Genomic DNA, 12,042 nt, shown 5'->3' with positions numbered 1-12,042 from the left:
AATAACCATTTTTAACATAAATATAACTAAAAAGCTACATGTTTTGATAATTTTTTGCTAGAATTGACATGTCAAAATCACAATTTTTATGCAAAAATTGTAACTAAAAATGGTTATATAATAGTTTTTTTTATGAATTTCATGTCAAAAAATAATAATAATCATCTTTTTTTTCAAAAATAATGATTAACTTAAAAATCAATGCGAAAATCACATATTACAAATATTGAACGCATAACAACCCTAATTGAGTGTTTATTCTTCTCATAAAATGTCAAAGTCAAAACATTGCAAAGCTTGATTTCCAAGCATAACTTAAATTTAATCAACAATGTCACCTAATCCAAACTCTTCGTCCTCTAGAGTTTCATCATTGTCTTCTTCCACAATATTTTTCGTTTCCTTTTGCTCATTTTCCTCTTCTAATGGATCTTTGATGTCTGTGAATCTCCCAATGTATGTCTTTCCTAACCTTCCATGTAATGGTGGTTAGGGTTCCTTTGCATTTTTTGCCACACGTGATTCACTAAAGTCCCCTTTCTTCAACCCAATTTCTTGCATTGCAACTGGAAGAAATTGAAGAGCACCAATTCTTTGCTAAAGGAAATTGCACTGTACTGGATCTTTTTCAATTGCAATGCAATTTCTTCCTTTTGAAGGAAACATGCTAGTGTTGTACCTAATTATCAAGCACAAGAAAAATAATGAACTAAATTAGTACAATGACATATTAATTAAAAAATAACATATTGAAATTCAATTCCATATAATAAAACTTACCTGAGCCAGAAAATAAATCTAGAACCCAATCTCCTTCATTTGAACATATGTCTATAAGATAGTTAATCAATAATTGTGGTTTTTTATATATGTTAACTATCTCTCATTTTGCTTCTTTGTCTTCATATGTTAGTTTTCTCACAACAGCATCATAAGTCAGTATTTGGCTATGACTCTTTTCGTGTACCCGATTAAAAATCATAGACATATGGCTATCATCTTTTGCTCAACTATCAATATGAATGAACTCAAAATCATTTATAAATTGTTGATCTTCATTGTTAAGAAGATTTGACTTTTTCCTGTAACATGAAATAGTAAAAGTTCAATTAACTTGTACATAAATAAATTTTTCAACATTAATCAAATATACATTTTAAACGTCTTACCATGTAAGCTGCATCCTTGAATTTGTTTTCCCCTTAAAGCTTGACAATATCATTTCCAATTGTGTGTCCGAATGAAATGTCACAAATCTCCATAATGGTGATGATGTGACTTCTACAAATCCCACAACCACTTTACTAAGAGCTTGATAAGCATAAGGGTCACTATCATAGTCAATGTTTGGAATATTGAAACCATGGGGAATATCTGCAATGACTAGGGCATAATCCCTTTTAGGTATGAGTTTAGCAATGTCTTCACAGTTGCCTTGTATTACTTGATATTGAATAGTGTCTAGCCCATTCCAAATGAAATGATTAAGAGTTGGATCAAGTTGAACATTCTTAATACGTTGCTTCCTCAGTCTTTCGATCTTTATTTTTTCAATAAAGGTTTTGAAACTATCTGGCGCTCCATTATCATCCTTCCTCATATTTTATAAAATAAACAAATATATGTGTAAGTTATAAATTAAAAATAGTACACAGGTGAATAAAAATGAATGTATAAATCAAGATACCTTTTTAAATGCAAGATAAAAAAACTTTTAATGTTGATGTAGAACGTGAATCTGGATAGTTGCGTACAACATCATCCCAACTATCTTCATTCAAAAATCTAACCATTTGTTCTTGAATTTTCATGTAAACTTTGTGACTACATAGATAAAGTAACAAAAAGTTAATATAATGATATGTATAACAAATACTACCAAGAACAACATGTTTTATTTAAAATATAATTATAATCTATAAATAAATAAAAATAATTCAACAAACTTACTTTTGAAATTCTTCAGACATTTCCTCCAATGATAATTCCCCTGACCTCACACGAGATAATATTGTTTTGACAATTTTTTCATCTTTCACTGCTTGAATCGCCCTCCAAGGTGTGATAGTCATATTGTCTGGAAGCTGCTTCATTTCAGGAGCTGATTTATTGTTGCTACATATCAATGGCTTAGACTTTTTGACCCTCTAGTTTTTAATCGCAATGTCTTCCCACATGCTAAATATCTCATCAATCAACTTCCAAACATATCCAGTTCTAAATGCCAATTGGAAAATGTTATCAACACCTCTGAATAAATCACTATTTTTGTTGCCTTTTCCACCTTTTGAATTGGTTTTCTCTTCAATTTGATAGCCTATTTCCATACAACATTCCTTTCGAAAATCTGCAGTAACTTTTATCCTATCCCCACCACATTTTTCTTCAAATTCACTATGAATAAATCTAACCCTTTGGATGAAATTCATAGACATCCTATATTCATTATCTGAATTATGATCCCATGCCACTAACTTTGCTTATGTATCTAATAAACCAGCGTAAATGATACATTTCATTGTTCAAAATGTGGGTTATTAGAATATTCCTCCATCAATTGTCTTCGAACTTCTACAGAATGGTTCCCCCCAAGCACATAATAATTGTATTCAAAACATTTTGATTTATCAAATGCTTCTTTGTTGCGAACTTGAAGTGGATCAACAAGAAGCACATAACTAACCACATGAGTATATGGATTGTACCTCATCAATGTTTTCAAGTTGTGAACATGCAGATGATGTGGCTTTCTAACTTGATATTAACATTTTCCTTCACTTGCCTTATAGGTTTGCCTGAAATTAAGCTAAAATGTACGACCACCATCAATTAATTTTCTCTTTGTCAAATTCTCTCGAATGGCATTTTGTTTTGTTTTGATAATGTCATCCTCTAAATCAGCTCCTGGTGTAATGATTTCTCTGCTTTCTTTTGAAGTTTCACTAGGTTCTTGACTGTTGGTAATCACTGCTTCAAAATCTTCAACTTTACTTTTCTTCGTCATAACATTCCCAACAGATTTATTCTTGGGCATTGTTACTTTTTGTCTTTTACAACGCTTCTCAGTTCCAATGTCATCTTCAGTAATGGCAACATATTCTTCACTGTCAGTTTCAACTTCATCGTCCTCAAAAGTAACTTGTTTACCCTTGCTAGATTTATCCACCAGAGGCCTTTTCTAATTCTTTCGATGTAGTTTTGTAGCATCATCAATTACTACATTTTGCTTGTTTTCCATATCTTCTTCTGAAACTGAGTAAAAACTTCTAACAATTTTAATGATATCATGCTCTATGAAATGAATGCCTCCCAACCTAATTGAACAACTTTCAACAAAATTCTGCCAAACAAAATATCATATGTCAATAAAAGCAAAGTTAAAAAAATATAGTGAGACACTTTCAAGAACGTAAAATACAAATATAAATAACAATACTTAAGATGTTTTGTGTCATCTCATTTACGATTTGTTTACACAACTTTGTAGATACCTCTCTCGTGTCATACAATGAATATGATAGTTGGTATTTAATCCTTTCATGTGACTTGGGAGCTTTTTTAAGTATGTAAACAACTTCAGTGTCCAGTACCGAACACATATCTATGACTCTTCCCATCACCTCAAAAATTCCATTATCATTCAGTATATCAATATATAGATATATATTCATATTTGTGCTTTCTCTTTCTTTCACATACCAGATTCTTGATGGAAATTTCACCTCTTTTGAATTCTTCCAGTCTGAAATCAACTTCTTATCACTTGAGACACTTGAAATATTTGTAGCCATGAGCTCAGACGGAGTTCATTCACCAATGTTTCTTGAAGATGCACCTTTAAGAGTCTTTGGTCCAGAAAGATTCACAAAAATTTTCTTTGATGCCATTTTCCTGAAAAATAGAAACACATAAATCAGTAAATAACAAAAACATATTAACTTAAATTAACAACAAAAATATATCATAAATTTTTTATTTGTATAATTAGAATCACGCAGCCACCCCTAACGGGTGGGCAGGCGGGTCGACACCAGGCGGGTCGATGAGCAGGTGGGAGGTCGGGTGAGGGACAGCGGGGCGAGGTGGGCAGCCAGGCAGGTGAGGGCAGGTGGGGTCGGCAGCAGGCTGGGTGGGTGTGGGCGAGAGGGGTGTGCAGGTGTGGACGAGCAGGCGGTGGGTGGGGGCGAGCGTGTGGGGGGGTGGGGGGCTGGGCAGGGTGGGCCGGCCCCCAACCTCCCCATCCTCACCCGCACCCGGCCCTATTCCACCCCCACGCACCCACACCGACCCTCTTCCCTCACACCCACCCACCTCTCCCCCGCCCCGCCCCCCCCCCCCCCCCCCCCCCCGCCCCACCCCCACACACACTCCCTCACCCCCTCACACAAACCTGCCTCTCCCCAACCCCTCTCGCCCCCCCACCTACCTGACCCCTCCCACACCCCCTCACACACTAGGCACTCTCGCACACCCTTGCCCACCCGACATCCCCACATAGCCCCACCCATGGCCTTCACCTCCCTGCCCACCCTTCCACCTGCCCTCGCCCTCCCTTGCCCACACGACATCCCCACACAGCCTCACCCATGGCCTCCACTTCCCTTCCCACCCTTCCACCCGCCCTCGCCCTCCCCTTCTCTGCCCGCCCCCTCACCCGCACACCCTCCTCGCCCATGCTCGCCAATGCTGGCCCCCTCACCCACACGCCCTCCGCCCACCCTTCCACCCGCCCACGCCCTCCCCCTCACCCGCACGACCACCCCCCCCCTCACATTCTAAAAGGGTATGCATTAACATTCTAATGTAGAAAAAGTAAATCACGAATAAAACATTCCAAAATTAACTATGTATATATTATATGAAAGTAGTAAATCACGAATAAAACATTCCAAAATTAACTATGTATATATTATATGAAAGTAGTGAAAATAATAAAATTCTTACATTTTATTATTTTTTTTAGTCGAAACCTTCATAGATCTATCTTGATTCTATAACTAATAAAAATGTAGAAGAATAAAAATCATGTAAACATTTTTTAAACTTTATGCTCAAAATGATATTTACATCTTGATATCTACTAAACCCAAAAATCTAATATTTTCAAATTTAAAACAATTTATTTTAATATTTCATTTAATCTATGTCTGATTTTTTAATAAGTACAAAAAAAATATATGTAATGAATAAAAAAAATTGAAAATAAAAAAATATTTGACCGAAAGTAATTATAATATACCGTCAAAGATTTTAAATAAAAAATATATCACCCAGTCAAGCACGAAACAAAATGAACCGTGCACATTAAAAATCTTCGAAAACTTAACCATAAAAGAAGTGAATAAAATTATTTGTAAACAAAAGTTGTATAACAGAAGTTTCCATTAATTCAAAATGAGTAACAACCATCGTAAGTGACAACCCTCCACCACCCTCCCCTTCACCCTCCGCCCTCTCACCCCCACCCACACTCTCCCTCCCTCTCACCCCCCCACCCCTCCTCCCCCCCTTCGCGCCCTCCCCCTCACCAACGCTCCCCCGCCCTCCCCCCCTCCCCCCCCCCCGAGCTCCTTGCAATGCTTCCCCCCCCCCCCTCCCTCACCCCTCCCCCCCTCCCTCCTCGCGCCCTCTCCCCTCCCCCTCCCCCCCTGTGCCCTCTCCTCTCCCCTCCCCCTCCCCCCCTGTGCCCTCCCCCCTCAGCCCGCGCCCTATCCCCCTCCCTCCCAACCCCCACCACCCCCTCCCGTGTCCTCTCCCCTCCCCTCCCCTCCCTCATCCCCCGCGCCCCCTCCCCCTGCCCCACCCCGTGCCCTCTCCCCTCCCCCTCCCCCTATCTCCCCCTCCCCGCCTTCCCTCCCTCCCACTGCTCACCCTCGGCCGGTGCCACCCCGACGGCTCGCCCCCCCGCCCGACCGGTGGCCGAGCGATTCTGTTAGTCGGGCTGGGGGGGGGAGGGGGCAGGGTGGCGTCGGCCTCGGCTGCGCCACCCTAGCTGCCTGCCCGCCCACCCGACTGGTGGTAGGGCAATTCCAGGAATCATCTGGCTGCCGGTCGGGGGGGGCAAGGCGATTCTGGGGAACGCCCGGCTGCTTGTTATAGACATTTTTGGGAACTACAACCCCAAGCATAAATGTCCATAAACCAAGGGCTCCTAAGTCCCTAAAGGTGTTGTTCCAACCCCTAAATGAATAAGGTCAACTTATTACAACTTCTCCCAGAAGTTCTCCATGAAAAACCCCTTAGAACTGGTCAAAACTGGACCATTTCACCTACTCCATAGGCAAAGTGCATTGCATCCCACCTAAATACACACAGTAGGTGTGTTGCATGTCAAAAATCCCTTCTATGGGGTGCGATGGGCGAGAAGGGACAAATGGCAGGCTCAATTCGCGAGGTGGAGAAGCATGGAATCTTCCAGAAACTTCTCCTGTGACACTTGCCTCTCTGAATTCGACCAGGGATGTGTAAGAGATCATCAATCTCCAAGTGGAATCAAGAACTATCAGAGGGGAGTCACTAATCAAATCTCAAAAGCTGACTCACCTCCCTTGCAAACATCTATATATGGATCCCTCATCCCAGAGATCCAGAGGCTAGAATTTTGTATCTTGTAAGGAAGTATTGATGGTTTATTGGTGCAATATCATAGTGTTGGGTGATCTAAGTTTTTCATGAGGTGAAGAAGGGCTTACTTTCTAAGAGGATGATGCTGGGTCAGAACAATTGGTTGTAGTTCTCTTGGCTCTTTCTTAATTATCAATAAAGCTATTCAAGTTTTCCTCCATACTCTTGTATGATTTATGTTTTATGCATTTGTATGGTCAATGTACATCTGATCCTATATTGCTTATGATAATAGATCTATGTTCTCGTATAGTGTTATGCCGCTATGATTCTACAGGTACTCTGTGAAGCTGGGTACACAAGAAAGCAAGTAGCAAAGGACTATCAGAAGAGAGAGGAATCGAGCAAGGAACCAAGCACAAGACAGAGGTTGGTCTCCTTTATTCTTCTCTCATCTATCTTTCATAAAGGAAAACGAAAGTAGTTTTAAGTTTGTTTGTTTCTAAGGTAGCTGCCAGCCTTAGTGGGATTAGCAGCTTTGCATAGACAATATTCCTGGTAACAAAATGGCGACTCCACTGGGGAGCGAGTAGATTGTTTGTTCATCTACATTTGTTTACTTTATAAACTTACAGACGGAGCCTGAAGTCAAGCTAGCTAGCCTTCGAACTGCATTTGCTATGCAAGTGCAAAGTAGATCAACATTGCTTTAGTCAATCTCCGGGTTTTGTTTATGAATTAAACAATTGATTTAGAAGCTCTCTGATTGCCCTTGTGGTGGCTCTAGTAACCTCCTTAGATCTACCCCTGTGATTGATTTACTGATTACCACTTGCTCGGCCAAAATCCCTGAACTGAACTACAAACTGTGACCCGGAACCCAATCAAAGTCTCGTCCCTGGTCCAGCGCACTGTCTGTTCTGTGAACCTCAAATTCAGTGCACTTCCCAAGTGTAGTAGGTGCGTTGCATTTCAGTTTCATTGTGTTACAGGTGCGCTGATCAGACAAGGCCTTGTTCCTAAATTTTGGTTTCTGTGTTCACTCTTTTCAGATCTATTCAAGAGTTTTGCTGCCTATAGTTAGTACACCTCTGTTTTAAACCCTTTTCCTTGCTGATATTCCGCCTCCATTGTGCAAAGAACTGTAAATGTTTTTATGTATTTTTTGAGTCATTTTCAGTTCTCCTTTACAAAGAAGTAGCATAATTTTACTGTCGTTTCTTGATTTGAAAGTGTGGTTTTCAGTCATAGAAAAGAATCTGATTGTTCTTGATAGTCAATTACCCTATTACTATTGTATTTGATCTGAATTAGTAGTTTTTCTACTATCGAAAGCAAGTTTTCATTTCCAAATCGCAAAGTGTTGCCATTGTCTTCATTTTGATTTTGAAAAGAAACTTGTTAGTAATTGTCGCTTTGAAAAATAATTCAGATTTGCGCATTAGCTTTCTTTTTATCATTTACACATTAAGAAGGCTGAAAAAAAGTACATGAATGTGCATTTGCATTTAGACTGTTTGTTGGTTTGATTTAGGACAGTGCATATAGTGTGTGCTCTTTGCTCTTTGTTGAAATAATACTGTCTCTCTCTCCTTAGTAGCTAGGATTTTCATTGCACAAAGAAGATAAAACGACTGTTTATCATCTTAGATTTCATTTTAGGAATTGTACATCTACATCACGCGGTGAACCTGAAAGGCAAATTTCTTAAGCAAGATCAACTATAAAATAAATTTAATGAATCTAACAACGCTTTGGAACCTAACACACAACATCTAGAAGTCTAGGCTAGAGACGTATTCCGGTGTCGTAAAGCCTGGTAACTGTTGTTTTCACTGTTGGTTGGGTGATTCCTCCACTTTGAGATGATAAGTGCCAGTAGAGACTTGTGCTCCCACATACCGGAGTATATTTTGGGAGACCACAATAGGCTTAATCCTTTATCCATAGGAAGCCGTGTCTGCCGCCCTATAGATAGCAATGCACTGAACACAGCATTCGGGAAGATTGACTGCCGTACCGTAAAAAGTATTCTGTAGTTTTGCGATTGGTTTGGTAATCCCTCTGTCTATATTTCCAAAGCAGTCCCTTTCGTTCCTTTTCAGACTCCTTAATGGAAAAGGTCCATCTGATCACTTGTCACTTCAGGCTCATTAAAAATCGAAGGCAACTAGAGTCATCTTTTGTTTTTTCTCGACTCTTAAAAATTGAAAAAACAAGTTGTGTCAAAGCGTCTAAAATTTATTTTAAACGGAATAATTATCACCTTTCCTACGTTTGTCTTAGGTTGAAGTAAATGGAGCCCACCGACCAAGGAATTTCCCTTGGAGGAAATCCTAGTCCCTTCTCCTCTTGGGGAGATGTTGGTGCGCCCCATGTGGCCACATTGTCACTTCCAGGATTGACAATTGGCTTGCCCGTATGGCTTTTCTCAACCTCCGTCATTCAGAACACCACAATTCCTGAATAATCGAGTCAGCAACTAAACGATTCCAGAGTTACCCCCCAACCCTCTACTTCGTCCAATTCTTCCTCTCCTCCTTCCTCTTCACTTGATGAAGCTGGTAAAGCCAAAAATCAAGTACCTGAGAAGAAGAAGGAAAAGAAGAAGAAAGAGAAGAAAAAGAAGGAGCCAAAGGCGAAAAGGGGCAACCAAGCGTCATCTAGCGAAAATCCACACACTGAACCAACCAGGCCTAAATCGCCATGTGTCATTTGCAAGGGAGACCACTTTCATCGAGATTTTCCTTGCATTCCTCGGATCTTAAGGGACTAGTCTCCTCGTTTGCACAATCCGGTGTCATCAACCTCTGATGATCATGTTGAAAGTACACCATCAACTAGTGAAAGTGGAGCCCCTGGAAAAAAAGGAAATTGTAAATTTCCTTGCAAACTGTGCGAAGGCAGTCATGCCATCCACCGTTGTCCCTTCTTAGACGAGGCTAAAAGAGTTTTGGACAATCATCTGGTTTCACCGTTACGACTTCCTCTTGGATATAAGAAACTCTTTCCGAGTCCGTCACTGGATGAAAATCCGATTGGCATGCCCTTGTGGTCGGCTGAAGTCTCTATCATTGATGAAAAACCATCTGAATCTATACCAGACGAAAGTCAAAAAGTCGAGGCGACAGTTGACCCGGTCTTGCCTTTAGAGGTTCCATCTTCAGATGATACAGTCATCAAAGAGAACAAGGATGACACCGTCCAAATTCTTTTCGTAAGCACAGACTCCGAAGAACATGGGGGCAATATACCCATTCCTTTACCGTAGGAAGGAAGTTCATCAGAGTCATATCCGGCCGTCTATTCGGTCCCACCTCCAAGCAACCTAGTTGTTTCCTTCGACTGGAATCAGCAAGGCAGACCCCGTTTACCGGCTAGTGTACCATTTCGAATCATTGCTCAAGTATATAGAATGATCATGGCCGTACCATCATAGATGAAGGGGCTTTTGTGAGTATCCTTTCCTCAATTGCTTGGAAAGCGCTTGGTTCGCCATAGCTTTTGCCTGAGATGAGAAATCTAACAGGCTTTGACAAAGGAACCAGTCGACCGTTAGGGATCCTTCCCAATGTGCCCATAACATTGAGAAGGAAAACCGTTCACCTGAACATAATGGTAGTCCAAGGACCCTTGGATTACAATCTACTCCTTGGACGAGACTATATTTATTGCATGGGAGCCATTGTCTCATCACTCTTTATAGTAATGTGTTTTCCGCGCTAAGGAAGAGTGGTCAAGCTCATAGACCAGCTTTCATTTCCCGGTTCACACATAGAAAATAGTCATATACCAACCCTAAATGGTCTTTTCACACAAGGAATGTCGCATCAACCCCTAGTCCGTCCACCTGATGAGCGCGAGTGATTCGGGGGACATGACTGAAACCCACGGGGCATGCACCCTGGTCTGCTTCGGCAGCGAAACTTCAGGTATAGGGTAGGTTTCCGCGAGAGATATATGACTAGTCTGACACACCCGTCTGTTTAGGAAAATGGGATTAGGCTAGAATAAGATTCCCTCGTCAAAGTTATGTGAGTGGAGACGTCTGCGCCATTCACTTTTGTCTATTTCGATAGACATCACCGAAGAAGTGTTTTGTTTGTGGTACAGATAGAACAATCTTTGGTAACCCGAAAGAGGTAGGCCTTTCTTGGCAAAATAAATGTTTTGTCTACAAATTGAGGGGTAACCTTGAAAATCTATTTATCTATACCTGGGGGCATGCAAACCTTTTGGCATGCAAGCGAAGAGCGATCATTTATTTTTTAAATTTGTAGGTCCTCTAACCCTCTAAACTCGTAGGATTGGTCATTTCCCAACTTGCATAAAGAAAGGATGTGGGGAAAAGCTTTGAAAAATGCCATTTTTTAGATGAGACATTCTTATTTTATGACTGGATCGAGTAGTTTTAACGCGGACTTCATGCTCGTTAAAAAATAAACATAAGCAATGAGCAAGTGTTTCCCCCAGCGTTTAAGCTCATTAAAAAATGAACTAATTTTCGGTAAATAACCATCGTGAATGTAGTACTTCAGCCTTTAAAGCCTTGGTCATGTTCTCATCATCACCTCCACTCTGTATTGGCCGATCATTCACCTTCACTTGATTGTTTACCCTTTTGAGGAACAACTGCGAAGAGTGATCCTGTTAGCCATCCTTGTAACACTGTCGTGATTGGAAAATTTCAAACCTTACCTGGAATCAGCTGCTACCCGAATTTATCACTCGTTCCTCAAAGACGAGTCTCCTTTAAGCTCTTTTCAACTGACTCGTAAAATATGAAAAGATTGTCGAGCCATTGGCCTCTTAGCTCGTTAAAGTGACCCGAAGTGCTATCCCTCCTTTTTATTTTAATCTTTTTGGACCTGAGGGATTATTACACAAAAATATCGAGCGCTTTTTTTGTTCGGCTCGTTAAAAGTACCGAAAATCCATCCCTTTTGTATTATTTTATACTTTTTTGGACTTAAGGGATTAGATGACGAAAAAGGATTTTTTGGAGTTTCCTTTATGTCCCTTTTCAGACTCTCTAAAATTGAAAGGGACCGAGTTATCTTTGTCGCTAAACTCATTAAAACCTAATAGCGACAAACTTGTCCATAACAGACAAGAACGAGTTTCACTATCGCTAGGCTCGTTAAAACATAGCAATGGGTTTGCCCGAAGGGAAAATTATAGAACAAGCATATGTTATCCTCCTCAAGCTTGAAAAAAATAAAGAGGTACTGGTCAGCAATGACTTGGGAAAAATTGGGAAGAAAACTTGAAGAAACTTTGTTGGTAGAAAGTCGCTCTTGAACATGACACTTTAACTCCGCATCCAAGTCGGGTTGGGTTGTTCCATTCACTAGTCACATCACCATGGTTCCATCACACCATCCACATTTGGGGTAATTCTATGTTTAGTCAATTTAGTGTTCCTAAATTGATGTCATTAATTGTCAACCCGGGGCTCGTAAGCTGATGAAGTGAAGG

This window comes from Pinus tabuliformis, chromosome 3_1 (genome assembly GCF_031772625.1).
Source record: "Pinus tabuliformis cultivar Carrire ecotype Pingquan chromosome 3_1, CPIR1, whole genome shotgun sequence".
Classification (NCBI taxonomy): domain Eukaryota; kingdom Viridiplantae; phylum Streptophyta; class Pinopsida; order Pinales; family Pinaceae; genus Pinus; species Pinus tabuliformis.
The sequence above is the reverse complement of the archived record's forward strand: the minus strand, read 5'-3'. Positions refer to the sequence as shown.